The sequence below is a fragment of the Coffea arabica genome, chromosome 11e (assembly GCF_036785885.1).
Source record: "Coffea arabica cultivar ET-39 chromosome 11e, Coffea Arabica ET-39 HiFi, whole genome shotgun sequence".
Taxonomy (NCBI): domain Eukaryota; kingdom Viridiplantae; phylum Streptophyta; class Magnoliopsida; order Gentianales; family Rubiaceae; genus Coffea; species Coffea arabica.
In genome coordinates, this window is record NC_092331.1 from 31,977,551 (window position 1) to 32,003,554 (window position 26,004).

General features: G+C 42.3%; 49 non-coding genes across 49 annotated transcripts; all 49 read left to right on the plus strand.

The window, feature by feature from the left end:
• The first annotated feature begins 279 nt into the window (after positions 1-279).
• On the plus strand, positions 280-398 carry LOC140031431 (5S ribosomal RNA). The gene has a single exon (XR_011835352.1). It is a non-coding gene; the product is annotated as a 5S ribosomal RNA (ribosomal RNA).
• Positions 399-812: 414 nt separating this feature from the next.
• On the plus strand, positions 813-931 carry LOC140031629 (5S ribosomal RNA). The gene has a single exon (XR_011835551.1). It is a non-coding gene; the product is annotated as a 5S ribosomal RNA (ribosomal RNA).
• Positions 932-1,346: 415 nt separating this feature from the next.
• LOC140029943 (5S ribosomal RNA) lies at positions 1,347-1,465 on the plus strand. The gene has a single exon (XR_011833858.1). It is a non-coding gene; the product is annotated as a 5S ribosomal RNA (ribosomal RNA).
• A 411-nt stretch (positions 1,466-1,876) lies between these two features.
• LOC140030974 (5S ribosomal RNA) lies at positions 1,877-1,995 on the plus strand. Its single transcript, XR_011834894.1, has one exon. It is a non-coding gene; the product is annotated as a 5S ribosomal RNA (ribosomal RNA).
• Positions 1,996-2,409: 414 nt separating this feature from the next.
• LOC140031151 (5S ribosomal RNA) lies at positions 2,410-2,528 on the plus strand. The gene has a single exon (XR_011835072.1). It is a non-coding gene; the product is annotated as a 5S ribosomal RNA (ribosomal RNA).
• A 414-nt stretch (positions 2,529-2,942) lies between these two features.
• Positions 2,943-3,061, plus strand: LOC140031630 (5S ribosomal RNA). Its single transcript, XR_011835552.1, has one exon. It is a non-coding gene; the product is annotated as a 5S ribosomal RNA (ribosomal RNA).
• A 415-nt stretch (positions 3,062-3,476) lies between these two features.
• Positions 3,477-3,595, plus strand: LOC140030975 (5S ribosomal RNA). Its single transcript, XR_011834895.1, has one exon. It is a non-coding gene; the product is annotated as a 5S ribosomal RNA (ribosomal RNA).
• A 414-nt stretch (positions 3,596-4,009) lies between these two features.
• On the plus strand, positions 4,010-4,128 carry LOC140031631 (5S ribosomal RNA). Its single transcript, XR_011835553.1, has one exon. It is a non-coding gene; the product is annotated as a 5S ribosomal RNA (ribosomal RNA).
• Positions 4,129-4,543: 415 nt separating this feature from the next.
• Positions 4,544-4,662, plus strand: LOC140029944 (5S ribosomal RNA). Its single transcript, XR_011833859.1, has one exon. It is a non-coding gene; the product is annotated as a 5S ribosomal RNA (ribosomal RNA).
• Positions 4,663-5,073: 411 nt separating this feature from the next.
• Positions 5,074-5,192, plus strand: LOC140032372 (5S ribosomal RNA). The gene has a single exon (XR_011836298.1). It is a non-coding gene; the product is annotated as a 5S ribosomal RNA (ribosomal RNA).
• A 414-nt stretch (positions 5,193-5,606) lies between these two features.
• LOC140032373 (5S ribosomal RNA) lies at positions 5,607-5,725 on the plus strand. Its single transcript, XR_011836299.1, has one exon. It is a non-coding gene; the product is annotated as a 5S ribosomal RNA (ribosomal RNA).
• A 416-nt stretch (positions 5,726-6,141) lies between these two features.
• Positions 6,142-6,260, plus strand: LOC140031216 (5S ribosomal RNA). The gene has a single exon (XR_011835137.1). It is a non-coding gene; the product is annotated as a 5S ribosomal RNA (ribosomal RNA).
• A 414-nt stretch (positions 6,261-6,674) lies between these two features.
• Positions 6,675-6,793, plus strand: LOC140032076 (5S ribosomal RNA). The gene has a single exon (XR_011836002.1). It is a non-coding gene; the product is annotated as a 5S ribosomal RNA (ribosomal RNA).
• A 415-nt stretch (positions 6,794-7,208) lies between these two features.
• On the plus strand, positions 7,209-7,327 carry LOC140031534 (5S ribosomal RNA). The gene has a single exon (XR_011835456.1). It is a non-coding gene; the product is annotated as a 5S ribosomal RNA (ribosomal RNA).
• A 414-nt stretch (positions 7,328-7,741) lies between these two features.
• On the plus strand, positions 7,742-7,860 carry LOC140032374 (5S ribosomal RNA). Its single transcript, XR_011836300.1, has one exon. It is a non-coding gene; the product is annotated as a 5S ribosomal RNA (ribosomal RNA).
• Positions 7,861-8,276: 416 nt separating this feature from the next.
• LOC140031217 (5S ribosomal RNA) lies at positions 8,277-8,395 on the plus strand. The gene has a single exon (XR_011835138.1). It is a non-coding gene; the product is annotated as a 5S ribosomal RNA (ribosomal RNA).
• Positions 8,396-8,809: 414 nt separating this feature from the next.
• LOC140029822 (5S ribosomal RNA) lies at positions 8,810-8,928 on the plus strand. The gene has a single exon (XR_011833737.1). It is a non-coding gene; the product is annotated as a 5S ribosomal RNA (ribosomal RNA).
• A 411-nt stretch (positions 8,929-9,339) lies between these two features.
• Positions 9,340-9,458, plus strand: LOC140032375 (5S ribosomal RNA). The gene has a single exon (XR_011836301.1). It is a non-coding gene; the product is annotated as a 5S ribosomal RNA (ribosomal RNA).
• A 416-nt stretch (positions 9,459-9,874) lies between these two features.
• Positions 9,875-9,993, plus strand: LOC140031218 (5S ribosomal RNA). The gene has a single exon (XR_011835139.1). It is a non-coding gene; the product is annotated as a 5S ribosomal RNA (ribosomal RNA).
• Positions 9,994-10,407: 414 nt separating this feature from the next.
• LOC140032077 (5S ribosomal RNA) lies at positions 10,408-10,526 on the plus strand. Its single transcript, XR_011836003.1, has one exon. It is a non-coding gene; the product is annotated as a 5S ribosomal RNA (ribosomal RNA).
• A 415-nt stretch (positions 10,527-10,941) lies between these two features.
• Positions 10,942-11,060, plus strand: LOC140030976 (5S ribosomal RNA). The gene has a single exon (XR_011834896.1). It is a non-coding gene; the product is annotated as a 5S ribosomal RNA (ribosomal RNA).
• A 414-nt stretch (positions 11,061-11,474) lies between these two features.
• Positions 11,475-11,593, plus strand: LOC140032376 (5S ribosomal RNA). Its single transcript, XR_011836302.1, has one exon. It is a non-coding gene; the product is annotated as a 5S ribosomal RNA (ribosomal RNA).
• Positions 11,594-12,009: 416 nt separating this feature from the next.
• LOC140031219 (5S ribosomal RNA) lies at positions 12,010-12,128 on the plus strand. The gene has a single exon (XR_011835140.1). It is a non-coding gene; the product is annotated as a 5S ribosomal RNA (ribosomal RNA).
• A 414-nt stretch (positions 12,129-12,542) lies between these two features.
• Positions 12,543-12,661, plus strand: LOC140029823 (5S ribosomal RNA). The gene has a single exon (XR_011833738.1). It is a non-coding gene; the product is annotated as a 5S ribosomal RNA (ribosomal RNA).
• Positions 12,662-13,072: 411 nt separating this feature from the next.
• On the plus strand, positions 13,073-13,191 carry LOC140031632 (5S ribosomal RNA). The gene has a single exon (XR_011835554.1). It is a non-coding gene; the product is annotated as a 5S ribosomal RNA (ribosomal RNA).
• Positions 13,192-13,607: 416 nt separating this feature from the next.
• On the plus strand, positions 13,608-13,726 carry LOC140031424 (5S ribosomal RNA). The gene has a single exon (XR_011835345.1). It is a non-coding gene; the product is annotated as a 5S ribosomal RNA (ribosomal RNA).
• Positions 13,727-14,139: 413 nt separating this feature from the next.
• Positions 14,140-14,258, plus strand: LOC140030978 (5S ribosomal RNA). Its single transcript, XR_011834898.1, has one exon. It is a non-coding gene; the product is annotated as a 5S ribosomal RNA (ribosomal RNA).
• A 414-nt stretch (positions 14,259-14,672) lies between these two features.
• Positions 14,673-14,791, plus strand: LOC140031659 (5S ribosomal RNA). The gene has a single exon (XR_011835582.1). It is a non-coding gene; the product is annotated as a 5S ribosomal RNA (ribosomal RNA).
• Positions 14,792-15,206: 415 nt separating this feature from the next.
• LOC140030979 (5S ribosomal RNA) lies at positions 15,207-15,325 on the plus strand. The gene has a single exon (XR_011834899.1). It is a non-coding gene; the product is annotated as a 5S ribosomal RNA (ribosomal RNA).
• A 414-nt stretch (positions 15,326-15,739) lies between these two features.
• Positions 15,740-15,858, plus strand: LOC140032377 (5S ribosomal RNA). The gene has a single exon (XR_011836303.1). It is a non-coding gene; the product is annotated as a 5S ribosomal RNA (ribosomal RNA).
• Positions 15,859-16,274: 416 nt separating this feature from the next.
• LOC140031220 (5S ribosomal RNA) lies at positions 16,275-16,393 on the plus strand. Its single transcript, XR_011835141.1, has one exon. It is a non-coding gene; the product is annotated as a 5S ribosomal RNA (ribosomal RNA).
• A 414-nt stretch (positions 16,394-16,807) lies between these two features.
• LOC140029824 (5S ribosomal RNA) lies at positions 16,808-16,926 on the plus strand. The gene has a single exon (XR_011833739.1). It is a non-coding gene; the product is annotated as a 5S ribosomal RNA (ribosomal RNA).
• A 411-nt stretch (positions 16,927-17,337) lies between these two features.
• LOC140031633 (5S ribosomal RNA) lies at positions 17,338-17,456 on the plus strand. The gene has a single exon (XR_011835555.1). It is a non-coding gene; the product is annotated as a 5S ribosomal RNA (ribosomal RNA).
• A 416-nt stretch (positions 17,457-17,872) lies between these two features.
• Positions 17,873-17,991, plus strand: LOC140031425 (5S ribosomal RNA). Its single transcript, XR_011835346.1, has one exon. It is a non-coding gene; the product is annotated as a 5S ribosomal RNA (ribosomal RNA).
• Positions 17,992-18,404: 413 nt separating this feature from the next.
• Positions 18,405-18,523, plus strand: LOC140031321 (5S ribosomal RNA). Its single transcript, XR_011835242.1, has one exon. It is a non-coding gene; the product is annotated as a 5S ribosomal RNA (ribosomal RNA).
• Positions 18,524-18,937: 414 nt separating this feature from the next.
• LOC140031660 (5S ribosomal RNA) lies at positions 18,938-19,056 on the plus strand. Its single transcript, XR_011835583.1, has one exon. It is a non-coding gene; the product is annotated as a 5S ribosomal RNA (ribosomal RNA).
• A 415-nt stretch (positions 19,057-19,471) lies between these two features.
• Positions 19,472-19,590, plus strand: LOC140030980 (5S ribosomal RNA). The gene has a single exon (XR_011834900.1). It is a non-coding gene; the product is annotated as a 5S ribosomal RNA (ribosomal RNA).
• A 414-nt stretch (positions 19,591-20,004) lies between these two features.
• Positions 20,005-20,123, plus strand: LOC140032378 (5S ribosomal RNA). Its single transcript, XR_011836304.1, has one exon. It is a non-coding gene; the product is annotated as a 5S ribosomal RNA (ribosomal RNA).
• A 416-nt stretch (positions 20,124-20,539) lies between these two features.
• Positions 20,540-20,658, plus strand: LOC140031222 (5S ribosomal RNA). Its single transcript, XR_011835143.1, has one exon. It is a non-coding gene; the product is annotated as a 5S ribosomal RNA (ribosomal RNA).
• A 414-nt stretch (positions 20,659-21,072) lies between these two features.
• LOC140029825 (5S ribosomal RNA) lies at positions 21,073-21,191 on the plus strand. Its single transcript, XR_011833740.1, has one exon. It is a non-coding gene; the product is annotated as a 5S ribosomal RNA (ribosomal RNA).
• A 411-nt stretch (positions 21,192-21,602) lies between these two features.
• On the plus strand, positions 21,603-21,721 carry LOC140032411 (5S ribosomal RNA). Its single transcript, XR_011836337.1, has one exon. It is a non-coding gene; the product is annotated as a 5S ribosomal RNA (ribosomal RNA).
• Positions 21,722-22,137: 416 nt separating this feature from the next.
• Positions 22,138-22,256, plus strand: LOC140031427 (5S ribosomal RNA). The gene has a single exon (XR_011835348.1). It is a non-coding gene; the product is annotated as a 5S ribosomal RNA (ribosomal RNA).
• Positions 22,257-22,669: 413 nt separating this feature from the next.
• Positions 22,670-22,788, plus strand: LOC140030981 (5S ribosomal RNA). Its single transcript, XR_011834901.1, has one exon. It is a non-coding gene; the product is annotated as a 5S ribosomal RNA (ribosomal RNA).
• A 414-nt stretch (positions 22,789-23,202) lies between these two features.
• On the plus strand, positions 23,203-23,321 carry LOC140031657 (5S ribosomal RNA). The gene has a single exon (XR_011835580.1). It is a non-coding gene; the product is annotated as a 5S ribosomal RNA (ribosomal RNA).
• A 415-nt stretch (positions 23,322-23,736) lies between these two features.
• Positions 23,737-23,855, plus strand: LOC140031223 (5S ribosomal RNA). The gene has a single exon (XR_011835144.1). It is a non-coding gene; the product is annotated as a 5S ribosomal RNA (ribosomal RNA).
• A 414-nt stretch (positions 23,856-24,269) lies between these two features.
• On the plus strand, positions 24,270-24,388 carry LOC140029945 (5S ribosomal RNA). The gene has a single exon (XR_011833860.1). It is a non-coding gene; the product is annotated as a 5S ribosomal RNA (ribosomal RNA).
• Positions 24,389-24,799: 411 nt separating this feature from the next.
• LOC140031634 (5S ribosomal RNA) lies at positions 24,800-24,918 on the plus strand. The gene has a single exon (XR_011835556.1). It is a non-coding gene; the product is annotated as a 5S ribosomal RNA (ribosomal RNA).
• A 416-nt stretch (positions 24,919-25,334) lies between these two features.
• On the plus strand, positions 25,335-25,453 carry LOC140031702 (5S ribosomal RNA). Its single transcript, XR_011835625.1, has one exon. It is a non-coding gene; the product is annotated as a 5S ribosomal RNA (ribosomal RNA).
• Positions 25,454-25,866: 413 nt separating this feature from the next.
• On the plus strand, positions 25,867-25,985 carry LOC140031500 (5S ribosomal RNA). Its single transcript, XR_011835422.1, has one exon. It is a non-coding gene; the product is annotated as a 5S ribosomal RNA (ribosomal RNA).
• The last annotated feature ends 19 nt before the right edge of the window (positions 25,986-26,004 follow it).

Below are 26,004 nucleotides of genomic sequence, written 5' to 3' on the forward strand. Positions count from 1 at the left end.
GGAACGGTACGGCTCGATCAAAGCCCGGATCGTCGCTCAAATCTGTGGGCGCAAATGTATCACCGCAAGCGTGAAGGATTGATTTCATGATAATTTAGAGTTGCGGGATGAGGGAAAAAAATAAGGTGCATATCAATAACAAAAAAAATATAAAGTAAATAAATAAAAGGATAAGAGGAAAATGCTTGAATTGACGCTTAAAATGAATTTCGGTCTAGAAAAGCCACACTGCTTCGCAGGACTGGGTAGTTTAAAGGAATAAAGCGAAAGGAAAATGGCGGGTGCGATCATACCAGCATTAATGCACCGGATCCCATCAGAACTCCGAAGTTAAGCGTGTTTGGGCGAGAATAGTACTAGGATGGGTGACCCCCTGGGAAGTCCTCGTGTTGCACCCCTCTCTTTTTTGTTTCGAAATCCAAATTTCCTATTCGTTCTTTATCCTGTAGTAATTTAGCTCCGTCGGAACGATTGCTTTATATTTTGCTTCTTGTCGAAGCATGAAGGCGGGTCTGAAGGCGCGAGACAAATCAGGAACGGTACGGCTCGATCAAAGCCCGGATCGTCGCTCAAATTTGTCGGCGCAAATGTATCACCGCAAGCGTGAAAGATTGATTTCATGATAATTTAGAGTTGCGGGATGAGGGAAAAAAATAAGGTGCAAATCAATAACAAAAAAAATATAAAGTAAATAAATAAAAGGATAAGAGGAAAATGCTTGTATTGACGCTTAAAATGAATTTCGGTCTAGAAAAGCCACACTGCTTTTCAGGACTGGGTAGTTTAAAGGAATAAAACGAAAGGAAAATGGCGGGTGCGATCATACCAGCATTAATGCACCGGATCCCATCAGAACTCCGAAGTTAAGCGTGCTTAGGCGAGAGTAGTACTAGAATGGGTGACCCCCTGGGAAGTCCTCGTGTTGCACCCCAATTTTTTTTGTTTCGAAATCCAAATTTCCTATTCGTTCTTTATCCTGTAGTAATTTAGCTCCGTCGGAACGATTGCTTTATATTTTGCTTCTTGTCGAAGCATGAAGGCGGGTCTGAAGGCGCGAGACAAATCAGGAACGGTACGGCTCGATCAAAGCCCGGATCGTCGCTCAAATTTGTCGGCGCAAATGTATCACCGCAAGCGTGAAGGATTGATTTCATGATAATTTAGAATTGCGGGATGAGGGAAAAAAATAAGGTGCAAATCAATAACAAAAAGAAATATAAAGTAAATAAATAAAAGGATAAGAGGAAAATGCTTGAATTGACGCTTAAAATTAATTTCGGTCTAGAAAAGCCACACTGCTTCGCAGGACGGGGTATTTTAAAAGAATAAAGCGAAAGGAACATGGCGGGTGCGATCATACCAGCACTAATGCACCGGATCCCATCAGAACTCCGAAGTTAAGCGTGCTTGGGCGAGAGTAGTACTAGGATGGGTGACCCCCTGGGAAGTCCTCGTGTTGCACTCTCATTTTTGTTTCGAAATCCAAATTTCCTATTCGTTCTTTATCCTGTAGTAATTTAGCTCCGTCGGAACGATTGCTTTATATTTTGCTTCTTGTCGAAGCATGAAGGCGGGTCTGAAGGCGCGAGACAAATCAGGAACGGTACGGTTCGATCAAAGCCCGGATCGTCGCTCAAATTTGTGGGCGCAAATGTATCACCGCAAGCGTGATGGATTGATTTCATGATAATTTTGAGTTGCGGGATGAGGGAAAAAAATAAGGTGCATATTAATAACAAAAAAAATATAAAGTAAATAAATAAAAGGATAAGAGGAAAATGCTTGAATCGAAGCTTAAAATGAATTTCGGTCTAGAAAAGCCACACTGTTTCGCAGCACGGGGTGGTTTAAAAGAATAAAGCGAAAGGAACATGGCGGGTGCGATCATACCAGCACTAATGCACCGGATCCCATCAGAACTCCGAAGTTAAGCGTGTTTGGGCGAGAATAGTACTAGGATGGGTGACCCCCTGGGAAGTCCTCGTGTTGCACCCCTCTCTTTTTTGTTTCGAAATCCAAATTTCCTATTCGTTCTTTATCCTGTAGTAATTTAGCTCCGTCGGAATGATTGCTTTATATTTTGCTTCTTGTCGAAGCATGAAGGCGGGTCTGAAGGCGCGAGACAAATCAGGAACGGTACGGCTCGATCAAAGCCCGGATCGTCGCTCAAATTTGTGGGCGCAAATGTATCACCGCAAGCGTGAATGATTGATTTCATGATAATTTAGAGTTGCGGGATGAGGGAAAAAAATAAGGTGCATATCAATAACAAAAAAAATATAAAGTAAATAAATAAAATGATAAGAGGAAAATGCTAGAATTGATGCTTAAAATTCATTTCGGTCTAGAAAAGCCACACTGCTTCGCAGGACGGGGTATTTTAAAAGAATAAAGCGAAAGGAACATTGCGGGTGCGATCATACCAGCACTAATGCACCGGATCCCATCAGAACTCCGAAGTTAAGCGTGTTTGGGCGAGAATAGTACTTGGATGGGTGACCCCCTGGGAAGTCCTCGTGTTGCACCCCTCTCTTTTTTGTTTCGAAATCCAAATTTCCTATTCGTTCTTTATCCTGTAGTAATTTAGCTCCGTCGGAACGATTGCTTTATATTTTGCTTCTTGTCGAAGCATGAAGGGGGGTCTGAAGGCGCGAGACAAATCAGGAACGGTACTGTTCGATCAAAGCCCGGATCGTCGCTCAAATTTGTGGGCGCAAATGTATCACCGCAAGCATGAAGGATTGATTTCATGATAATTTAGAGTTGCGGGATGAGGGAAAAAAATAAGGTGCAAATCAATAACAAAAAAAATATAAAGTAAATAAATAAAAGGATAAGAGGAAAATGCTTGAATTGACGCTTAAAATGAATTTCGGTCTAGAAAAGCCACACTGCTTCGCAGGACTGGGTAGTTTAAAGGAATAAAGCGAAAGGAAAATGGCGGGTGCGATCATACCAGCATTAATGCACCGGATCCCATCAGAACTCCGAAGTTAAGCGTGCTTAGGCGAGAGTAGTACTAGAATGGGTGACCCCCTGGGAAGTCCTCGTGTTGCACCCCAATTTTTTTTTGTTTCGAAATCCAAATTTCCTATTCGTTCTTTATCCTGTAGTAATTTAGCTCCGTCGGAATGATTGCTTTATATTTTGCTTCTTGTCGAAGCATGAAGGCGGGTCTGAAGGCGCGAGACAAATCAGGAACGGTACGGCTCGATCAAAGCCCGGATCGTCGCTCAAATTTGTCGGCGCAAATGTATCACCGCAAGCGTGAAGGATTGATTTCATGATAATTTAGAGTTGCGGGATGAGGGAAAAAAATAAGGTGCATATCAATAACAAAAAAAATATAAAGTAAATAAATAAAAGGATAAGAGGAAAATGCTTGAATCGAAGCTTAAAATGAATTTCGGTCTAGAAAAGCCACACTGTTTCGCAGCACGGGGTGGTTTAAAAAAATAAAGCGAAAGGAACATGGCGGGTGCGATCATACCAGCACTAATGCACCGGATCCCATCAGAACTCCGAAGTTAAGCGTGTTTGGGCGAGAATAGTACTAGGATGGGTGACCCCCTGGGAAGTCCTCGTGTTGCACCCCTCTCTTTTTTGTTTCGAAATCCAAATTTCCTATTCGTTCTTTATCCTGTAGTAATTTAGCTCCGTCGGAACGATTGCTTTATATTTTGCTTCTTGTCGAAGCATGAAGGCGGGTCTGAAGGCGCGAGACAAATCAGGAACGGTACGGCTCGATCAAAGCCCGGATCGTCGCTCAAATTTGTCGGCGCAAATGTATCACCGCAAGCGTGAAAGATTGATTTCATGATAATTTAGAGTTGCGGGATGAGGGAAAAAAATAAGGTGCAAATCAATAACAAAAAAAATATAAAGTAAATAAATAAAAGGATAAGAGGAAAATGCTTGTATTGACGCTTAAAATGAATTTCGGTCTAGAAAAGCCACACTGCTTTTCAGGACTGGGTAGTTTAAAGGAATAAAACGAAAGGAAAATGGCGGGTGCGATCATACCAGCATTAATGCACCGGATCCCATCAGAACTCCGAAGTTAAGCGTGCTTAGGCGAGAGTAGTACTAGAATGGGTGACCCCCTGGGAAGTCCTCGTGTTGCACCCCAATTTTTTTTGTTTCGAAATCCAAATTTCCTATTCGTTCTTTATCCTGTAGTAATTTAGCTCCGTCGGAACGATTGCTTTATATTTTGCTTCTTGTCGAAGCATGAAGGCGGGTCTGAAGGCGCGAGACAAATCAGGAACGGTACGGCTCGATCAAAGCCCGGATCGTCGCTCAAATTTGTCGGCGCAAATGTATCACCGCAAGCGTGAAGGATTGATTTCATGATAATTTAGAATTGCGGGATGAGGGAAAAAAATAAGGTGCAAATCAATAACAAAAAGAAATATAAAGTAAATAAATAAAAGGATAAGAGGAAAATGCTTGAATTGACGCTTAAAATTAATTTCGGTCTAGAAAAGCCACACTGCTTCGCAGGACGGGGTATTTTAAAAGAATAAAGCGAAAGGAACATGGCGGGTGCGATCATACCAGCACTAATGCACCGGATCCCATCAGAACTCCGAAGTTAAGCGTGCTTGGGCGAGAGTAGTACTAGGATGGGTGACCCCCTGGGAAGTCCTCGTGTTGCACTCTCATTTTTGTTTCGAAATCCAAATTTCCTATTCGTTCTTTATCCTGTAGTAATTTAGCTCCGTCGGAACGATTGCTTTATATTTTGCTTCTTGTCGAAGCATGAAGGCGGGTCTGAAGGCGCGAGACAAATCAGGAACGGTACGGTTCGATCAAAGCCCGGATCGTCGCTCAAATTTGTGGGCGCAAATGTATCACCGCAAGCGTGAAGGATTGATTTCATGATAATTTAGAGTTGCGGGATGAGGGAAAAAAATAAGGTGCAAATCAATAACAAAAAAAATATAAAGTAAATAAATAAAAGGATAAGAGGAAAATGCTTGTATTGACGCTTAAAATGAATTTCGGTCTAGAAAAGCCACACTGCTTTTCAGGACTGGGTAGTTTAAAGGAATAAAACGAAAGGAAAATGGCGGGTGCGATCATACCAGCATTAATGCACCGGATCCCATCATAACTCCGAAGTTAAGCGTGCTTAGGCGAGAGTAGTACTAGGATGGGTGACCCCCTGGGAAGTCCTCGTGTTGCACCCCTCTTTTTTTTGTTTCGAAATCCAAATTTCCTATTCGTTCTTTATCCTGTAGTAATTTAGCTCCGTCGGAACGATTGCTTTATATTTTGCTTCTTGTCGAAGCATGAAGGCGGGTCTGAAGGCGCGAGACAAATCAGGAACGGTACGGCTCGATCAAAGCCCGGATCGTCGCTCAAATTTGTCGGCGCAAATGTATCACCGCAAGCGTGAAAGATTGATTTCATGATAATTTAGAGTTGCGGGATGAGGGAAAAAAATAAGGTGCAAATCAATAACAAAAAAAATATAAAGTAAATAAATAAAAGGATAAGAGGAAAATGCTTGTATTGACGCTTAAAATGAATTTCGGTCTAGAAAAGCCACACTGCTTTTCAGGACTGGGTAGTTTAAAGGAATAAAACGAAAGGAAAATGGCGGGTGCGATCATACCAGCATTAATGCACCGGATCCCATCATAACTCCGAAGTTAAGCGTGCTTAGGCGAGAGTAGTACTAGGATGGGTGACCCCCTGGGAAGTCCTCGTGTTGCACCCCTCTTTTTTTTGTTTCGAAATCCAAATTTCCTATTCGTTCTTTATCCTGTAGTAATTTAGCTCCGTCGGAACGATTGCTTTATATTTTGCTTCTTGTCGAAGCATGAAGGCGGGTCTGAAGGCGCGGGACAAATCAGGAACGGTATTGCTCGATCAAAGCCCGGATCGTCGCTCAAATTTGTCGGCGCAAATGTATCACCGCAAGCGTGAAGGATTGATTTCATGATAATTTGGAGTTGCGGGATGAGGGAAAAAAATAGGTTGCAAATCAATAACAAAAAAAAAATATAAAGTAAATAAATAAAAGGATAAGAGGAAAATGCTTGAATTGAAGCTTAAAATGAATTTCGGTCTAGAAAAGCCACACTGTTTCGCAGCACGGGGTGGTTTAAAAGAATAAAGCGAAAGGAACATGGCGGGTGCGATCATACTAGCACTAGTGCACCGGATCCCATCAGAACTCCGAAGTTAAGCGTGCTTGGGCGAGAGTAGTACTAGGATGGGTGACCCCCTGGGAAGTCCTCGTGTTGCACCCCTCTCTTTTTTGTTTCGAAATCCAAATTTCCTATTCGTTCTTTATCCTGTAGTAATTTAGCTCCGTCGGAACGATTGCTTTATATTTTGATTCTTGTCGAAGCATGAAGCGGGTCTGAAGGCGCGAGACAAATCAGGAACGGTACGGCTCGATCAAAGCCCGGATCGTCGCTCAAATTTGTCGGCGCAAATGTATCACCGCAAGCGTGAAGGATTGATTTCATGATAATTTAGAATTGCGGGATGAGGGAAAAAAATAAGGTGCAAATCAATAACAAAAAGAAATATAAAGTAAATAAATAAAAGGATAAGAGGAAAATGCTTGAATTGACGCTTAAAATGAATTTCGGTCTAGAAAAGCCACACTGCTTCGCAGGACTGGGTAGTTTAAAGGAATAAAGCGAAAGGAAAATGGCGGGTGCGATCATACCAGCATTAATGCACCGGATCCCATCAGAACTCCGAAGTTAAGCGTGCTTAGGCGAGAGTAGTACTAGAATGGGTGACCCCCTGTGAAGTCCTCGTGTTGCACCCCAATTTTTTTTTGTTTCGAAATCCAAATTTCCTATTCGTTCTTTATCCTGTAGTAATTTAGCTCCGTCGGAATGATTGCTTTATATTTTGCTTCTTGTCGAAGCATGAAGGCGGGTCTGAAGGCGCGAGACAAATCAGGAACGGTACGGCTCGATCAAAGCCCGGATCGTCGCTCAAATTTGTGGGCGCAAATGTATCACCGCAAGCGTGAAGGATTGATTTCATGATAATTTAGAGTTGCGGGATGAGGGAAAAAAATAAGGTGCATATCAATAACAAAAAAAATATAAAGTAAATAAATAAAAGGATAAGAGGAAAATGCTTGAATCGAAGCTTAAAATGAATTTCGGTCTAGAAAAGCCACACTGTTTCGCAGCACGGGGTGGTTTAAAAAAATAAAGCGAAAGGAACATGGTGGGTGCGATCGTACCAGCACTAATGCACCGGATCCCATCAGAACTCCGAAGTTAAGCGTGTTTGGGCGAGAATAGTACTAGGATGGGTGACCCCCTGGGAAGTCCTCGTGTTGCACCCCTCTCTTTTTTGTTTCGAAATCCAAATTTCCTATTCGTTCTTTATCCTGTAGTAATTTAGCTCCGTCGGAACGATTGCTTTATATTTTGCTTCTTGTCGAAGCATGAAGGCGGGTCTGAAGGCGCGAGACAAATCAGGAACGGTACGGCTCGATCAAAGCCCGGATCGTCGCTCAAATTTGTCGGCGCAAATGTATCACCGCAAGCGTGAAAGATTGATTTCATGATAATTTAGAGTTGCGGGATGAGGGAAAAAAATAAGGTGCAAATCAATAACAAAAAAAATATAAAGTAAATAAATAAAAGGATAAGAGGAAAATGCTTGTATTGACGCTTAAAATGAATTTCGGTCTAGAAAAGCCACACTGCTTTTCAGGACTGGGTAGTTTAAAGGAATAAAACGAAAGGAAAATGGCGGGTGCGATCATACCAGCATTAATGCACCGGATCCCATCATAACTCCGAAGTTAAGCGTGCTTAGGCGAGAGTAGTACTAGGATGGGTGACCCCCTGGGAAGTCCTCGTGTTGCACCCCTCTTTTTTTTGTTTCGAAATCCAAATTTCCTATTCGTTCTTTATCCTGTAGTAATTTAGCTCCGTCGGAACGATTGCTTTATATTTTGCTTCTTGTCGAAGCATGAAGGCGGGTCTGAAGGCGCGGGACAAATCAGGAACGGTATTGCTCGATCAAAGCCCGGATCGTCGCTCAAATTTGTCGGCGCAAATGTATCACCGCAAGCGTGAAGGATTGATTTCATGATAATTTGGAGTTGCGGGATGAGGGAAAAAAATAGGTTGCAAATCAATAACAAAAAAAAAATATAAAGTAAATAAATAAAAGGATAAGAGGAAAATGCTTGAATTGAAGCTTAAAATGAATTTCGGTCTAGAAAAGCCACACTGTTTCGCAGCACGGGGTGGTTTAAAAGAATAAAGCGAAAGGAACATGGCGGGTGCGATCATACTAGCACTAGTGCACCGGATCCCATCAGAACTCCGAAGTTAAGCGTGCTTGGGCGAGAGTAGTACTAGGATGGGTGACCCCCTGGGAAGTCCTCGTGTTGCACCCCTCTCTTTTTTGTTTCGAAATCCAAATTTCCTATTCGTTCTTTATCCTGTAGTAATTTAGCTCCGTCGGAACGATTGCTTTATATTTTGATTCTTGTCGAAGCATGAAGCGGGTCTGAAGGCGCGAGACAAATCAGGAACGGTACGGCTCGATCAAAGCCCGGATCGTCGCTCAAATTTGTCGGCGCAAATGTATCACCGCAAGCGTGAAGGATTGATTTCATGATAATTTAGAATTGCGGGATGAGGGAAAAAAATAAGGTGCAAATCAATAACAAAAAGAAATATAAAGTAAATAAATAAAAGGATAAGAGGAAAATGCTTGAATTGACGCTTAAAATTAATTTCGGTCTAGAAAAGCCACACTGCTTCGCGGGACGGGGTATTTTAAAAGAATAAAGCGAAAGGAACATGGCGGGTGCGATCATACCAGCACTAATGCACCGGATCCCATCAGAACTCCGAAGTTAAGCGTGCTTGGGCGAGAGTAGTACTAGGATGGGTGACCCCCTGGGAAGTTCTCGTGTTGCACTCTCATTTTTGTTTCGAAATCCAAATTTCCTATTCGTTCTTTATCCTGTAGTAATTTAGCTCCGTCGGAACGATTGCTTTATATTTTGCTTCTTGTCGAAGCATGAAGGGGGGTCTGAAGGCGCGAGACAAATCAGGAACGGTACGGTTCGATCAAAGCCCGGATCGTCGCTCAAATTTGTGGGCGCAAATGTATCACCGCAAGCATGAAGGATTGATTTCATGATAATTTAGAGTTGCGGGATGAGGGAAAAAAATAAGGTGCAAATCAATAACAAAAAAAATATAAAGTAAATAAATAAAAGGATAAGAGGAAAATGCTTGTATTGACGCTTAAAATGAATTTCGGTCTAGAAAAGCCACACTGCTTTTCAGGACTGGGTAGTTTAAAGGAATAAAACGAAAGGAAAATGGCGGGTGCGATCATACCAGCATTAATGCACCGGATCCCATCATAACTCCGAAGTTAAGCGTGCTTAGGCGAGAGTAGTACTAGGATGGGTGACCCCCTGGGAAGTCCTCGTGTTGCACCCCTCTTTTTTTTGTTTCGAAATCCAAATTTCCTATTCGTTCTTTATCCTGTAGTAATTTAGCTCCGTCGGAACGATTGCTTTATATTTTGCTTCTTGTCGAAGCATGAAGGCGGGTCTGAAGGCGCGGGACAAATCAGGAACGGTATTGCTCGATCAAAGCCCGGATCGTCGCTCAAATTTGTCGGCGCAAATGTATCACCGCAAGCGTGAAGGATTGATTTCATGATAATTTGGAGTTGCGGGATGAGGGAAAAAAATAGGTTGCAAATCAATAACAAAAAAAAAATATAAAGTAAATAAATAAAAGGATAAGAGGAAAATGCTTGAATTGAAGCTTAAAATAAATTTCGGTCTAGAAAAGCCACACTGTTTCGCAGCACGGGGTGGTTTAAAAGAATAAAGCGAAAGGAACATGGCGGGTGCGATCATACTAGCACTAGTGCACCGGATCCCATCAGAACTCCGAAGTTAAGCGTGCTTGGGCGAGAGTAGTACTAGGATGGGTGACCCCCTGGGAAGTCCTCGTGTTGCACCCCTCTCTTTTTTGTTTCGAAATCCAAATTTCCTATTCGTTCTTTATCCTGTAGTAATTTAGCTCCGTCGGAACGATTGCTTTATATTTTGATTCTTGTCGAAGCATGAAGCGGGTCTGAAGGCGCGAGACAAATCAGGAACGGTACGGCTCGATCAAAGCCCGGATCGTCGCTCAAATTTGTCGGCGCAAATGTATCACCGCAAGCGTGAAGGATTGATTTCATGATAATTTAGAATTGCGGGATGAGGGAAAAAAATAAGGTGCAAATCAATAACAAAAAGAAATATAAAGTAAATAAATAAAAGGATAAGAGGAAAATGCTTGAATTGACGCTTAAAATGAATTTCGGTCTAGAAAAGCCACACTGCTTCGCAGGACTGGGTAGTTTAAAGGAATAAAGCGAAAGGAAAATGGCGGGTGCGATCATACCAGCATTAATGCACCGGATCCCATCAGAACTCCGAAGTTAAGCGTGCTTAGGCGAGAGTAGTACTAGAATGGGTGACCCCCTGTGAAGTCCTCGTGTTGCACCCCAATTTTTTTTTGTTTCGAAATCCAAATTTCCTATTCGTTCTTTATCCTGTAGTAATTTAGCTCCGTCGGAATGATTGCTTTATATTTTGCTTCTTGTCGAAGCATGAAGGCGGGTCTGAAGGCGCGAGACAAATCAGGAACGGTACGGCTCGATCAAAGCCCGGATCGTCGCTCAAATTTGTGGGCGCAAATGTATCACCGCAAGCGTGAAGGATTGATTTCATGATAATTTAGAGTTGCGGGATGAGGGAAAAAAATAAGGTGCATATCAATAACAAAAAAAATATAAAGTAAATAAATAAAAGGATAAGAGGAAAATGCTTGAATCGAAGCTTAAAATGAATTTCGGTCTAGAAAAGCCACACTGTTTCGCAGCACGGGGTGGTTTAAAAAAATAAAGCGAAAGGAACATGGCGGGTGCGATCATACCAGCACTAATGCACCGGATCCCATCAGAACTCCGAAGTTAAGCGTGTTTGGGCGAGAATAGTACTAGGATGGGTGACCCCCTGGGAAGTCCTCGTGTTGCACCCCTCTCTTTTTTGTTTCGAAATCCAAATTTCCTATTCGTTCTTTATCCTGTAGTAATTTAGCTCCGTCGGAACGATTGCTTTATATTTTGCTTCTTGTCGAAGCATGAAGGCGGGTCTGAAGGCGCGAGACAAATCAGGAACGGTACGGCTCGATCAAAGCCCGGATCGTCGCTCAAATTTGTCGGCGCAAATGTATCACCGCAAGCGTGAAAGATTGATTTCATGATAATTTAGAGTTGCGGGATGAGGGAAAAAAATAAGGTGCAAATCAATAACAAAAAAAATATAAAGTAAATAAATAAAAGAATAAGAGGAAAATGCTTGTATTGACGCTTAAAATGAATTTCGGTCTAGAAAAGCCACACTGCTTTTCAGGACTGGGTAGTTTAAAGGAATAAAACGAAAGGAAAATGGCGGGTGCGATCATACCAGCATTAATGCACCGGATCCCATCATAACTCCGAAGTTAAGCGTGCTTAGGCGAGAGTAGTACTAGGATGGGTGACCCCCTGGGAAGTCCTCGTGTTGCACCCCTCTTTTTTTTGTTTCGAAATCCAAATTTCCTATTCGTTCTTTATCCTGTAGTAATTTAGCTCCGTCGGAACGATTGCTTTATATTTTGCTTCTTGTCGAAGCATGAAGGCGGGTCTGAAGGCGCGGGACAAATCAGGAACGGTATTGCTCGATCAAAGCCCGGATCGTCGCTCAAATTTGTCGGCGCAAATGTATCACCGCAAGCGTGAAGGATTGATTTCATGATAATTTGGAGTTGCGGGATGAGGGAAAAAAATAGGTTGCAAATCAATAACAAAAAAAAAATATAAAGTAAATAAATAAAAGGATAAGAGGAAAATGCTTGAATTGAAGCTTAAAATGAATTTCGGTCTAGAAAAGCCACACTGTTTCGCAGCACGGGGTGGTTTAAAAGAATAAAGCGAAAGGAACATGGCGGGTGCGATCATACTAGCACTAGTGCACCGGATCCCATCAGAACTCCGAAGTTAAGCGTGCTTGGGCGAGAGTAGTACTAGGATGGGTGACCCCCTGGGAAGTCCTCGTGTTGCACCCCTCTCTTTTTTGTTTCGAAATCCAAATTTCCTATTCGTTCTTTATCCTGTAGTAATTTAGCTCCGTCGGAACGATTGCTTTATATTTTGATTCTTGTCGAAGCATGAAGCGGGTCTGAAGGCGCGAGACAAATCAGGAACGGTACGGCTCGATCAAAGCCCGGATCGTCGCTCAAATTTGTCGGCGCAAATGTATCACCGCAAGCGTGAAGGATTGATTTCATGATAATTTAGAATTGCGGGATGAGGGAAAAAAATAAGGTGCAAATCAATAACAAAAAGAAATATAAAGTAAATAAATAAAAGGATAAGAGGAAAATGCTTGAATTGACGCTTAAAATTAATTTCGGTCTAGAAAAGCCACACTGCTTCGCAGGACGGGGTATTTTAAAAGAATAAAGCGAAAGGAACATGGCGGGTGCGATCATACCAGCACTAATGCACCGGATCCCATCAGAACTCCGAAGTTAAGCGTGCTTGGGCGAGAGTAGTACTAGGATGGGTGACCCCCTGGGAAGTTCTCGTGTTGCACTCTCATTTTTGTTTCGAAATCCAAATTTCCTATTCGTTCTTTATCCTGTAGTAATTTAGCTCCGTCGGAACGATTGCTTTATATTTTGCTTCTTGTCGAAGCATGAAGGGGGGTCTGAAGGCGCGAGACAAATCAGGAACGGTACGGTTCGATCAAAGCCCGGATCGTCGCTCAAATTTGTGGGCGCAAATGTATCACCGCAAGCATGAAGGATTGATTTCATGATAATTTAGAGTTGCGGGATGAGGGAAAAAAATAAGGTGCAAATCAATAACAAAAAAAATATAAAGTAAATAAATAAAAGGATAAGAGGAAAATGCTTGAATTGACGCTTAAAATGAATTTCGGTCTAGAAAAGCCACACTGCTTCGCAGGACTGGGTAGTTTAAAGGAATAAAGCGAAAGGAAAATGGCGGGTGCGATCATACCAGCATTAATGCACCGGATCCCATCAGAACTCCGAAGTTAAGCGTGCTTAGGCGAGAGTAGTACTAGAATGGGTGACCCCCTGGGAAGTCCTCGTGTTGCACCCCAATTTTTTTTTGTTTCGAAATCCAAATTTCCTATTCGTTCTTTATCCTGTAGTAATTTAGCTCCGTCAGAACGATTGCTTTATATTTTGCTTCTTGTCGAAGCATGAAGGCGGGTCTGAAGGCGCGAGACAAATCAGGAACGGTATTGCTCGATCAAAGCCCGGATCGTCGCTCAAATTTGTCGGCGCAAATGTATCACCGCAAGCGTGAAGGATTGATTTCATGATAATTTAGAGTTGCGGGATGAGGGAAAAAAATAGTGTGCAAACCAATAACAAAAAAAAATATAAAGTAAATAAATAAAAGGATAAGAGGAAAATGCTTGAATTGAAGCTTAAAATGAATTTCGGTCTAGAAAAGCCACACTGTTTCGCAGCACGGGGTGGTTTAAAAGAATAAAGCGAAAGGAACATGGCGGGTGCGATCATACCAGCACTAGTGCACCGGATCCCATCAGAACTCCGAAGTTAAGCGTGCTTGGGCGAGAGTAGTACTAGGATGGGTGACCCCCTGGGAAGTCCTCGTCTTGCACCCCTCTCTTTTTTGTTTCGAAATCCAAATTTCCTATTCGTTCTTTATCCTGTAGTAATTTAGCTCCGTCGGAACGATTGCTTTATATTTTGCTTCTTGTCGAAGCATGAAGCGGGTCTGAAGGCGCGAGACAAATCAAGAACGGTACGGCTCGATCAAAGCCCGGATCGTCGCTCAAATTTGTCGGCGCAAATGTATCACCGCAAGCGTGAAGGATTGATTTCATGATAATTTAGAGTTGCGGAATGAGGGAAAAAAATAAGGTGCATATCAATAACAAAAAAAATGTAAAGTAAATAAATAAAAGGATAAGAGGAAAATGCTTGAATCGAAGCTTAAAATGAATTTCGGTCTAGAAAAGCCACACTGTTTCGCAGCACGGGGTGGTTTAAAAAAATAAAGCGAAAGGAACATGGCGGGTGCGATCATACCAGCACTAATGCACCGGATCCCATCAGAACTCCGAAGTTAAGCGTGTTTGGGCGAGAATAGTACTAGGATGGGTGACCCCCTGGGAAGTCCTCGTGTTGCACCCCTCTCTTTTTTGTTTCGAAATCCAAATTTCCTATTCGTTCTTTATCCTGTAGTAATTTAGCTCCGTCGGAACGATTGCTTTATATTTTGCTTCTTGTCGAAGCATGAAGGCGGGTCTGAAGGCGCGAGACAAATCAGGAATGGTACGGCTCGATCAAAGCCCGGATCGTCGCTCAAATTTGTCGGCGCAAATGTATCACCGCAAGCGTGAAAGATTGATTTCATGATAATTTAGAGTTGCGGGATGAGGGAAAAAAATAAGGTGCAAATCAATAACAAAAAAAATATAAAGTAAATAAATAAAAGGATAAGAGGAAAATGCTTGTATTGACGCTTAAAATGAATTTCGGTCTAGAAAAGCCACACTGCTTTTCAGGACTGGGTAGTTTAAAGGAATAAAGCAAAAGGAAAATGGCGGGTGCGATCATACCAGCATTAATGCACCGGATCCCATCAGAACTCCGAAGTTAAGCGTGCTTAGGCGAGAGTAGTACTAGGATGGGTGACCCCCTGTGAAGTCCTCGTGTTGCACCCCAATTTTTTTTTGTTTCGAAATCCAAATTTCCTATTCGTTCTTTATCCTGTAGTAATTTAGCTCCGTCGGAATGATTGCTTTATATTTTGCTTCTTGTCGAAGCATGAAGGCGGGTCTGAAGGCGCGAGACAAATCAGGAACGGTACGGCTCGATCAAAGCCCGGATCGTCGCTCAAATTTGTGGGCGCAAATGTATCACCGCAAGCGTGAAGGATTGATTTCATGATAATTTAGAGTTGCGGGATGAGGGAAAAAAATAAGGTGCATATCAATAACAAAAAAAATATAAAGTAAATAAATAAAAGGATAAGAGGAAAATGCTTGAATCGAAGCTTAAAATGAATTTCGGTCTAGAAAAGCCACACTGTTTCGCAGCACGGGGTGGTTTAAAAAAATAAAGCGAAAGGAACATGGCGGGTGCGATCATACCAGCACTAATGCACCGGATCCCATCAGAACTCCGAAGTTAAGCGTGTTTGGGCGAGAATAGTACTAGGATGGGTGACCCCCTGGGAAGTCCTCGTGTTGCACCCCTCTCTTTTTTGTTTCGAAATCCAAATTTCCTATTCGTTCTTTATCCTGTAGTAATTTAGCTCCGTCGGAACGATTGCTTTATATTTTGCTTCTTGTCGAAGCATGAAGGCGGGTCTGAAGGCGCGAGACAAATCAGGAACGGTACGGCTCGATCAAAGCCCGGATCGTCGCTCAAATTTGTCGGCGCAAATGTATCACCGCAAGCGTGAAAGATTGATTTCATGATAATTTAGAGTTGCGGGATGAGGGAAAAAAATAAGGTGCAAATCAATAACAAAAAAAATATAAAGTAAATAAATAAAAGAATAAGAGGAAAATGCTTGTATTGACGCTTAAAATGAATTTCGGTCTAGAAAAGCCACACTGCTTTTCAGGACTGGGTAGTTTAAAGGAATAAAACGAAAGGAAAATGGCGGGTGCGATCATACCAGCATTAATGCACCGGATCCCATCATAACTCCGAAGTTAAGCGTGCTTAGGCGAGAGTAGTACTAGGATGGGTGACCCCCTGGGAAGTCCTCGTGTTGCACCCCTCTTTTTTTTGTTTCGAAATCCAAATTTCCTATTCGTTCTTTATCCTGTAGTAATTTAGCTCCGTCGGAACGATTGCTTTATATTTTGCTTCTTGTCGAAGCATGAAGGCGGGTCTGAAGGCGCGGGACAAATCAGGAACGGTATTGCTCGATCAAAGCCCGGATCGTCGCTCAAATTTGTCGGCGCAAATGTATCACCGCAAGCGTGAAGGATTGATTTCATGATAATTTGGAGTTGCGGGATGAGGGAAAAAAATAGGTTGCAAATCAATAACAAAAAAAAAATATAAAGTAAATAAATAAAAGAATAAGAGGAAAATGCTTGAATTGAAGCTTAAAATGAATTTCGGTCTAGAAAAGCCACACTGTTTCGCAGCACGGGGTGGTTTAAAAGAATAAAGCGAAAGGAACATGGCGGGTGCGATCATACTAGCACTAGTGCACCGGATCCCATCAGAACTCCGAAGTTAAGCGTGCTTGGGCGAGAGTAGTACTAGGATGGGTGACCCCCTGGGAAGTCCTCGTGTTGCACCCCTCTCTTTTTTGTTTCGAAATCCAAATTTCCTATTCGTTCTTTATCCTGTAGTAATTTAGCTCCGTCGGAACGATTGCTTTATATTTTGATTCTTGTCGAAGCATGAAGCGGGTCTGAAGGCGCGAGACAAATCAGGAACGGTACGGCTCGATCAAAGCCCGGATCGTCGCTCAAATTTGTCGGCGCAAATGTATCACCGCAAGCGTGAAGGATTGATTTCATGATAATTTAGAATTGCGGGATGAGGGAAAAAAATAAGGTGCAAATCAATAACAAAAAGAAATATAAAGTAAATAAATAAAAGGATAAGAGGAAAATGCTTGAATTGACGCTTAAAATTAATTTCGGTCTAGAAAAGCCACACTGCTTCGCAGGACGGGGTATTTTAAAAGAATAAAGCGAAAGGAACATGGCGGGTGCGATCATACCAGCACTAATGCACCGGATCCCATCAGAACTCCGAAGTTAAGCGTGCTTGGGCGAGAGTAGTACTAGGATGGGTGACCCCCTGGGAAGTTCTCGTGTTGCACTCTCATTTTTGTTTCGAAATCCAAATTTCCTATTCGTTCTTTATCCTGTAGTAATTTAGCTCCGTCGGAACGATTGCTTTATATTTTGCTTCTTGTCGAAGCATGAAGGGGGGTCTGAAGGCGCGAGACAAATCAGGAACGGTACGGTTCGATCAAAGCCCGGATCGTCGCTCAAATTTGTGGGCGCAAATGTATCACCGCAAGCATGAAGGATTGATTTCATGATAATTTAGAGTTGCGGGATGAGGGAAAAAAATAAGGTGCAAATCAATAACAAAAAAAATATAAAGTAAATAAATAAAAGGATAAGAGGAAAATGCTTGAATTGACGCTTAAAATGAATTTCGGTCTAGAAAAGCCACACTGCTTCGCAGGACTGGGTAGTTTAAAGGAATAAAGCGAAAGGAAAATGGCGGGTGCGATCATACCAGCATTAATGCACCGGATCCCATCAGAACTCCGAAGTTAAGCGTGCTTAGGCGAGAGTAGTACTAGAATGGGTGACCCCCTGGGAAGTCCTCGTGTTGCACCCCAATTTTTTTTTGTTTCGAAATCCAAATTTCCTATTCGTTCTTTATCCTGTAGTAATTTAGCTCCGTCAGAACGATTGCTTTATATTTTGCTTCTTGTCGAAGCATGAAGGCGGGTCTGAAGGCGCGAGACAAATCAGGAACGGTATTGCTCGATCAAAGCCCGGATCGTCGCTCAAATTTGTCGGCGCAAATGTATCACCGCAAGCGTGAAGGATTGATTTCATGATAATTTAGAGTTGCGGGATGAGGGAAAAAAATAGTGTGCAAACCAATAACAAAAAAAAATATAAAGTAAATAAATAAAAGGATAAGAGGAAAATGCTTGAATTGAAGCTTAAAATGAATTTCGGTCTAGAAAAGCCACACTGTTTCGCAGCACGGGGTGGTTTAAAAGAATAAAGCGAAAGGAACATGGCGGGTGCGATCATACCAGCACTAGTGCACCGGATCCCATCAGAACTCCGAAGTTAAGCGTGCTTGGGCGAGAGTAGTACTAGGATGGGTGACCCCCTGGGAAGTCCTCGTCTTGCACCCCTCTCTTTTTTGTTTCGAAATCCAAATTTCCTATTCGTTCTTTATCCTGTAGTAATTTAGCTCCGTCGGAACGATTGCTTTATATTTTGCTTCTTGTCGAAGCATGAAGCGGGTCTGAAGGCGCGAGACAAATCAAGAACGGTACGGCTCGATCAAAGCCCGGATCGTCGCTCAAATTTGTCGGCGCAAATGTATCACCGCAAGCGTGAAGGATTGATTTCATGATAATTTAGAGTTGCGGAATGAGGGAAAAAAATAAGGTGCATATCAATAACAAAAAAAATGTAAAGTAAATAAATAAAAGGATAAGAGGAAAATGCTTGAATCGAAGCTTAAAATGAATTTCGGTCTAGAAAAGCCACACTGTTTCGCAGCACGGGGTGGTTTAAAAAAATAAAGCGAAAGGAACATGGCGGGTGCGATCATACCAGCACTAATGCACCGGATCCCATCAGAACTCCGAAGTTAAGCGTGTTTGGGCGAGAAAAGTACTAGGATGGGTGACCCCCTGGGAAGTCCTCGTGTTGCACCCCTCTCTTTTTTGTTTCGAAATCCAAATTTCCTATTCGTTCTTTATCCTGTAGTAATTTAGCTCCGTCGGAACGATTGCTTTATATTTTGCTTCTTGTCGAAGCATGAAGGCGGGTCTGAAGGCGCGAGACAAATCAGGAATGGTACGGCTCGATCAAAGCCCGGATCGTCGCTCAAATTTGTCGGCGCAAATGTATCACCGCAAGCGTGAAAGATTGATTTCATGATAATTTAGAGTTGCGGGATGAGGGAAAAAAATAAGGTGCAAATCAATAACAAAAAAAATATAAAGTAAATAAATAAAAGGATAAGAGGAAAATGCTTGTATTGACGCTTAAAATGAATTTCGGTCTAGAAAAGCCACACTGCTTTTCAGGACTGGGTAGTTTAAAGGAATAAAGCAAAAGGAAAATGGCGGGTGCGATCATACCAGCATTAATGCACCGGATCCCATCAGAACTCCGAAGTTAAGCGTGCTTAGGCGAGAGTAGTACTAGGATGGGTGACCCCCTGTGAAGTCCTCGTGTTGCACCCCAATTTTTTTTTGTTTCGAAATCCAAATTTCCTATTCGTTCTTTATCCTGTAGTAATTTAGCTCCGTCGGAATGATTGCTTTATATTTTGCTTCTTGTCGAAGCATGAAGGCGGGTCTGAAGGCGCGAGACAAATCAGGAACGGTACGGCTCGATCAAAGCCCGGATCGTCGCTCAAATTTGTGGGCGCAAATGTATCACCGCAAGCGTGAAGGATTGATTTCATGATAATTTAGAGTTGCGGGATGAGGGAAAAAAATAAGGTGCATATCAATAACAAAAAAAATATAAAGTAAATAAATAAAAGGATAAGAGGAAAATGCTTGAATCGAAGCTTAAAATGAATTTCGGTCTAGAAAAGCCACACTGTTTCGCAGCACGGGGTGGTTTAAAAAAATAAAGCGAAAGGAACATGGCGGGTGCGATCATACCAGCACTAATGCACCGGATCCCATCAGAACTCCGAAGTTAAGCGTGTTTGGGCGAGAATAGTACTAGGATGGGTGACCCCCTGGGAAGTCCTCGTGTTGCACCCCTCTCTTTTTTGTTTCGAAATCCAAATTTCCTATTCGTTCTTTATCCTGTAGTAATTTAGCTCCGTCGGAACGATTGCTTTATATTTTGCTTCTTGTCGAAGCATGAAGGCGGGTCTGAAGGCGCGAGACAAATCAGGAACGGTACGGCTCGATCAAAGCCCGGATCGTCGCTCAAATTTGTCGGCGCAAATGTATCACCGCAAGCGTGAAAGATTGATTTCATGATAATTTAGAGTTGCGGGATGAGGGAAAAAAATAAGGTGCAAATCAATAACAAAAAAAATATAAAGTAAATAAATAAAAGGATAAGAGGAAAATGCTTGTATTGACGCTTAAAATGAATTTCGGTCTAGAAAAGCCACACTGCTTTTCAGGACTGGGTAGTTTAAAGGAATAAAACGAAAGGAAAATGGCGGGTGCGATCATACCAGCATTAATGCACCGGATCCCATCATAACTCCGAAGTTAAGCGTGCTTAGGCGAGAGTAGTACTAGGATGGGTGACCCCCTGGGAAGTCCTCGTGTTGCACCCCTCTTTTTTTTGTTTCGAAATCCAAATTTCCTATTCGTTCTTTATCCTGTAGTAATTTAGCTCCGTCGGAACGATTGCTTTATATTTTGCTTCTTGTCGAAGCATGAAGGCGGGTCTGAAGGCGCGGGACAAATCAGGAACGGTATTGCTCGATCAAAGCCCGGATCGTCGCTCAAATTTGTCGGCGCAAATGTATCACCGCAAGCGTGAAGGATTGATTTCATGATAATTTGGAGTTGCGGGATGAGGGAAAAAAATAGGTTGCAAATCAATAACAAAAAAAAAATATAAAGTAAATAAATAAAAGGATAAGAGGAAAATGCTTGAATTGAAGCTTAAAATGAATTTCGGTCTAGAAAAGCCACACTGTTTCGCAGCACGGGGTGGTTTAAAAGAATAAAGCGAAAGGAACATGGCGGGTGCGATCATACTAGCACTAGTGCACCGGATCCCATCAGAACTCCGAAGTTAAGCGTGCTTGGGCGAGAGTAGTACTAGGATGGGTGACCCCCTGGGAAGTCCTCGTGTTGCACCCCTCTCTTTTTTGTTTCGAAATCCAAATTTCCTATTCGTTCTTTATCCTGTAGTAATTTAGCTCCGTCGGAACGATTGCTTTATATTTTGATTCTTGTCGAAGCATGAAGCGGGTCTGAAGGCGCGAGACAAATCAGGAACGGTACGGCTCGATCAAAGCCCGGATCGTCGCTCAAATTTGTCGGCGCAAATGTATCACCGCAAGCGTGAAGGATTGATTTCATGATAATTTAGAATTGCGGGATGAGGGAAAAAAATAAGGTGCAAATCAATAACAAAAAGAAATATAAAGTAAATAAATAAAAGGATAAGAGGAAAATGCTTGAATTGACGCTTAAAATTAATTTCGGTCTAGAAAAGCCACACTGCTTCGCAGGACGGGGTATTTTAAAAGAATAAAGCGAAAGGAACATGGCGGGTGCGATCATACCAGCACTAATGCACCGGATCCCATCAGAACTCCGAAGTTAAGCGTGCTTGGGCGAGAGTAGTACTAGGATGGGTGACCCCCTGGGAAGTTCTCGTGTTGCACTCTCATTTTTGTTTCGAAATCCAAATTTCCTATTCGTTCTTTATCCTGTAGTAATTTAGCTCCGTCGGAACGATTGCTTTATATTTTGCTTCTTGTCGAAGCATGAAGGGGGGTCTGAAGGCGCGAGACAAATCAGGAACGGTACGGTTCGATCAAAGCCCGGATCGTCGCTCAAATTTGTGGGCGCAAATGTATCACCGCAAGCATGAAGGATTGATTTCATGATAATTTAGAGTTGCGGGATGAGGGAAAAAAATAAGGTGCAAATCAATAACAAAAAAAATATAAAGTAAATAAATAAAAGGATAAGAGGAAAATGCTTGAATTGACGCTTAAAATGAATTTCGGTCTAGAAAAGCCACACTGCTTCGCAGGACTGGGTAGTTTAAAGGAATAAAGCGAAAGGAAAGTGGCGGGTTCGATCATACCAGCATTAATGCACCGGATCCCATCAGAACTCCGAAGTTAAGCGTGCTTAGGCGAGAGTAGTACTAGAATGGGTGACCCCCTGGGAAGTCCTCGTGTTGCACCCCAATTTTTTTTTGTTTCGAAATCCAAATTTCCTATTCGTTCTTTATCCTGTTGTAATTTAGCTCCGTCAGAACGATTGCTTTATATTTTGCTTCTTGTCGAAGCATGAAGGCGGGTCTGAAGGCGCGAGACAAATCAGGAACGGTATTGCTCGATCAAAGCCCGGATCGTCGCTCAAATTTGTCGGCGCAAATGTATCACCGCAAGCGTGAAGGATTGATTTCATGATAATTTAGAGTTGCGGGATGAGGGAAAAAAATAGTGTGCAAACCAATAACAAAAAAAAATATAAAGTAAATAAATAAAAGGATAAGAGGAAAATGCTTGAATTGAAGCTTAAAATTAATTTCGGTCTAGAAAAGCCACACTGTTTCGCAGCACGGGGTGGTTTAAAAGAATAAAGCGAAAGGAACATGGCGGGTGCGATCATACCAGCACTAGTGCACCGGATCCCATCAGAACTCCGAAGTTAAGCGTGCTTGGGCGAGAGTAGTACTAGGATGGGTGACCCCCTGGGAAGTCCTCGTCTTGCACCCCTCTCTTTTTTGTTTCGAAATCCAAATTTCCTATTCGTTCTTTATCCTGTAGTAATTTAGCTCCGTCGGAACGATTGATTTATATTTTGCTTCTTGTCGAAGCATGAAGCGGGTCTGAAGGCGCGAGACAAATCAAGAACGGTACGGCTCGATCAAAGCCCGGATCGTCGCTCAAATTTGTCGGCGCAAATGTATCACCGCAAGCGTGAAGGATTGATTTCATGATAATTTAGAGTTGCGGAATGAGGGAAAAAAATAAGGTGCATATCAATAACAAAAAAAATGTAAAGTAAATAAATAAAAGGATAAGAGGAAAATGCTTGAATCGAAGCTTAAAATGAATTTCGGTCTAGAAAAGCCACACTGTTTCGCAGCACGGGGTGGTTTAAAAAAATAAAGCGAAAGGAACATGGCGGGTGCGATCATACCAGCACTAATGCACCGGATCCCATCAGAACTCCGAAGTTAAGCGTGTTTGGGCGAGAATAGTACTAGGATGGGTGACCCCCTGGGAAGTCCTCGTGTTGCACCCCTCTCTTTTTTGTTTCGAAATCCAAATTTCCTATTCGTTCTTTATCCTGTAGTAATTTAGCTCCGTCGGAACGATTGCTTTATATTTTGCTTCTTGTCGAAGCATGAAGGCGGGTCTGAAGGCGCGAGACAAATCAGGAATGGTACGGCTCGATCAAAGCCCGGATCGTCGCTCAAATTTGTCGGCGCAAATGTATCACCGCAAGCGTGAAAGATTGATTTCATGATAATTTAGAGTTGCGGGATGAGGGAAAAAAATAAGGTGCAAATCAATAACAAAAAAAATATAAAGTAAATAAATAAAAGGATAAGAGGAAAATGCTTGTATTGACGCTTAAAATGAATTTCGGTCTAGAAAAGCCACACTGCTTTTCAGGACTGGGTAGTTTAAAGGAATAAAGCAAAAGGAAAATGGCGGGTGCGATCATACCAGCATTAATGCACCGGATCCCATCAGAACTCCGAAGTTAAGCGTGCTTAGGCGAGAGTAGTACTAGGATGGGTGACCTCCTGGGAAGTCTTCGTGTTGCACCCCTCTTTTTTTTGTTTCGAAATCCAAATTTCCTATTCGTTCTTTATCCTGTAGTAATTTAGCTCCGTCGGAATGATTGATTTATATTTTGCTTCTTGTCGAAGCATGAAGGCGGGTCTGAAGGCGCGGGACAAATCAGGAACGGTATTGCTCGATCAAAGCCCGGATCGTCGCTCAAATTTGTCGGCGCAAATGTATCACCGCAAGCGTGAAGGATTGATTTCATGATAATTTAGAGTTGCGGGATTTGGGAAAAAAATAGGTTGCAAATCAATAACAAAAAAAAATATAAAGTAAATAAATAAAAGGATAAGAGGAAAATGCTTGAATTGAAGCTTAAAATGAATTTCGGTCTAGAAAAGCCACACTGTTTCGCAGCACGGGGTGGTTTAAAAGAATAAAGCGAAAGGAACATGGCGGGTGCGATCATACTAGCACTAGTGCACCGGATCCCATCAGAACTCCGAAGTTAAGCGTGCTTGGGCGAGAGTAGTACTAGGATGGGTGACCCCCTGGGAAGTCCTCGTGTTGCACCCCTCTCTTTTTTGTTTCGAAATCCAAATTTCCTATTCGTTCTTTATCCTGTAGTAATTTAGCTCCGTCGGAACGATTGCTTTATATTTTGATTCTTGTCGAAGCATGAAGCGGGTCTGAAGGCGCGAGACAAATCAGGAACGGTACGGCTCGATCAAAGCCCGGATCGTCGCTCAAATTTGTCGGCGCAAATGTATCACCGCAAGCGTGAAGGATTGATTTCATGATAATTTAGAATTGCGGGATGAGGGAAAAAAATAAGGTGCAAATCAATAACAAAAAGAAATATAAAGTAAATAAATAAAAGGATAAGAGGAAAATGCTTGAATTGACGCTTAAAATTAATTTCGGTCTAGAAAAGCCACACTGCTTCGCAGGACGGGGTATTTTAAAAGAATAAAGCGAAAGGAACATGGCGGGTGCGATCATACCAGCACTAATGCACCGGATCCCATCAGAACTCCGAAGTTAAGCGTGCTTGGGCGAGAGTAGTACTAGGATGGGTGACCCCCTGGGAAGTCCTCGTGTTGCACTCTCATTTTTGTTTCGAAATCCAAATTTCCTATTCGTTCTTTATCCTGTAGTAATTTAGCTCCGTCGGAACGATTGCTTTATATTTTGCTTCTTGTCGAAGCATGAAGGGGGGTCTGAAGGCGCGAGACAAATCAGGAACGGTACGGTTCGATCAAAGCCCGGATCGTCGCTCAAATTTGTGGGCGCAAATGTATCACCGCAAGCATGAAGGATTGATTTCATGATAATTTAGAGTTGCGGGATGAGGGAAAAAAATAAGGTGCAAATCAATAACAAAAAAAATATAAAGTAAATAAATAAAAGGATAAGAGGAAAATGCTTGAATTGACGCTTAAAATGAATTTCGGTCTAGAAAAGCCACACTGCTTCGCAGGACTGGGTAGTTTAAAGGAATAAAGCGAAAGGAAAATGGCGGGTGCGATCATACCAGCATTAATGCACCGGATCCCATCAGAACTCCGAAGTTAAGCGTGCTTAGGCGAGAGTAGTACTAGAATGGGTGACCCCCTGGGAAGTCCTCGTGTTGCACCCCAATTTTTTTTTGTTTCGAAATCCAAATTTCCTATTCGTTCTTTATCCTGTAGTAATTTAGCTCCGTCAGAACGATTGCTTTATATTTTGCTTCTTGTCGAAGCATGAAGGCGGGTCTGAAGGCGCGAGACAAATCAGGAACGGTATTGCTCGATCAAAGCCCGGATCGTCGCTCAAATTTGTCGGCGCAAATGTATCACCGCAAGCGTGAAGGATTGATTTCATGATAATTTAGAGTTGCGGGATGAGGGAAAAAAATAGTGTGCAAATCAATAACAAAAAAAAATATAAAGTAAATAAATAAAAGGATAAGAGGAAAATGCTTGAATTGAAGCTTAAAATGAATTTCGGTCTAGAAAAGCCACACTGTTTCGCAGCACGGGGTGGTTTAAAAGAATAAAGCGAAAGGAACATGGCGGGTGCGATCATACCAGCACTAGTGCACCGGATCCCATCAGAACTCCGAAGTTAAGCATGCTTGGGCGAGAGTAGTACTAGGATGGGTGACCCCCTGGGAAGTCCTCGTCTTGCACCCCTCTCTTTTTTGTTTCGAAATCCAAATTTCCTATTCGTTCTTTATCCTGTAGTAATTTAGCTCCGTCGGAACGATTGCTTTATATTTTGCTTCTTGTCGAAGCATGAAGCGGGTCTGAAGGCGCGAGACAAATCAAGAACGGTACGGCTCGATCAAAGCCCGGATCGTCGCTCAAATTTGTCGGCGCAAATGTATCACCGCAAGCGTGAAGGATTGATTTCATGATAATTTAGAGTTGCGGAATGAGGGAAAAAAATAAGGTGCATATCAATAACAAAAAAAATGTAAAGTAAATAAATAAAAGGATAAGAGGAAAATGCTTGAATCGAAGCTTAAAATGAATTTCGGTCTAGAAAAGCCACACTGTTTCGCAGCACGGGGTGGTTTAAAAAAATAAAGCGAAAGGAACATGGCTGGTGCGATCATACCAGCACTAATGCACCGGATCCCATCAGAACTCCGAAGTTAAGCGTGTTTGGGCGAGAATAGTACTAGGATGGGTGACCCCCTGGGAAGTCCTCGTGTTGCACCCCTCTCTTTTTTGTTTCGAAA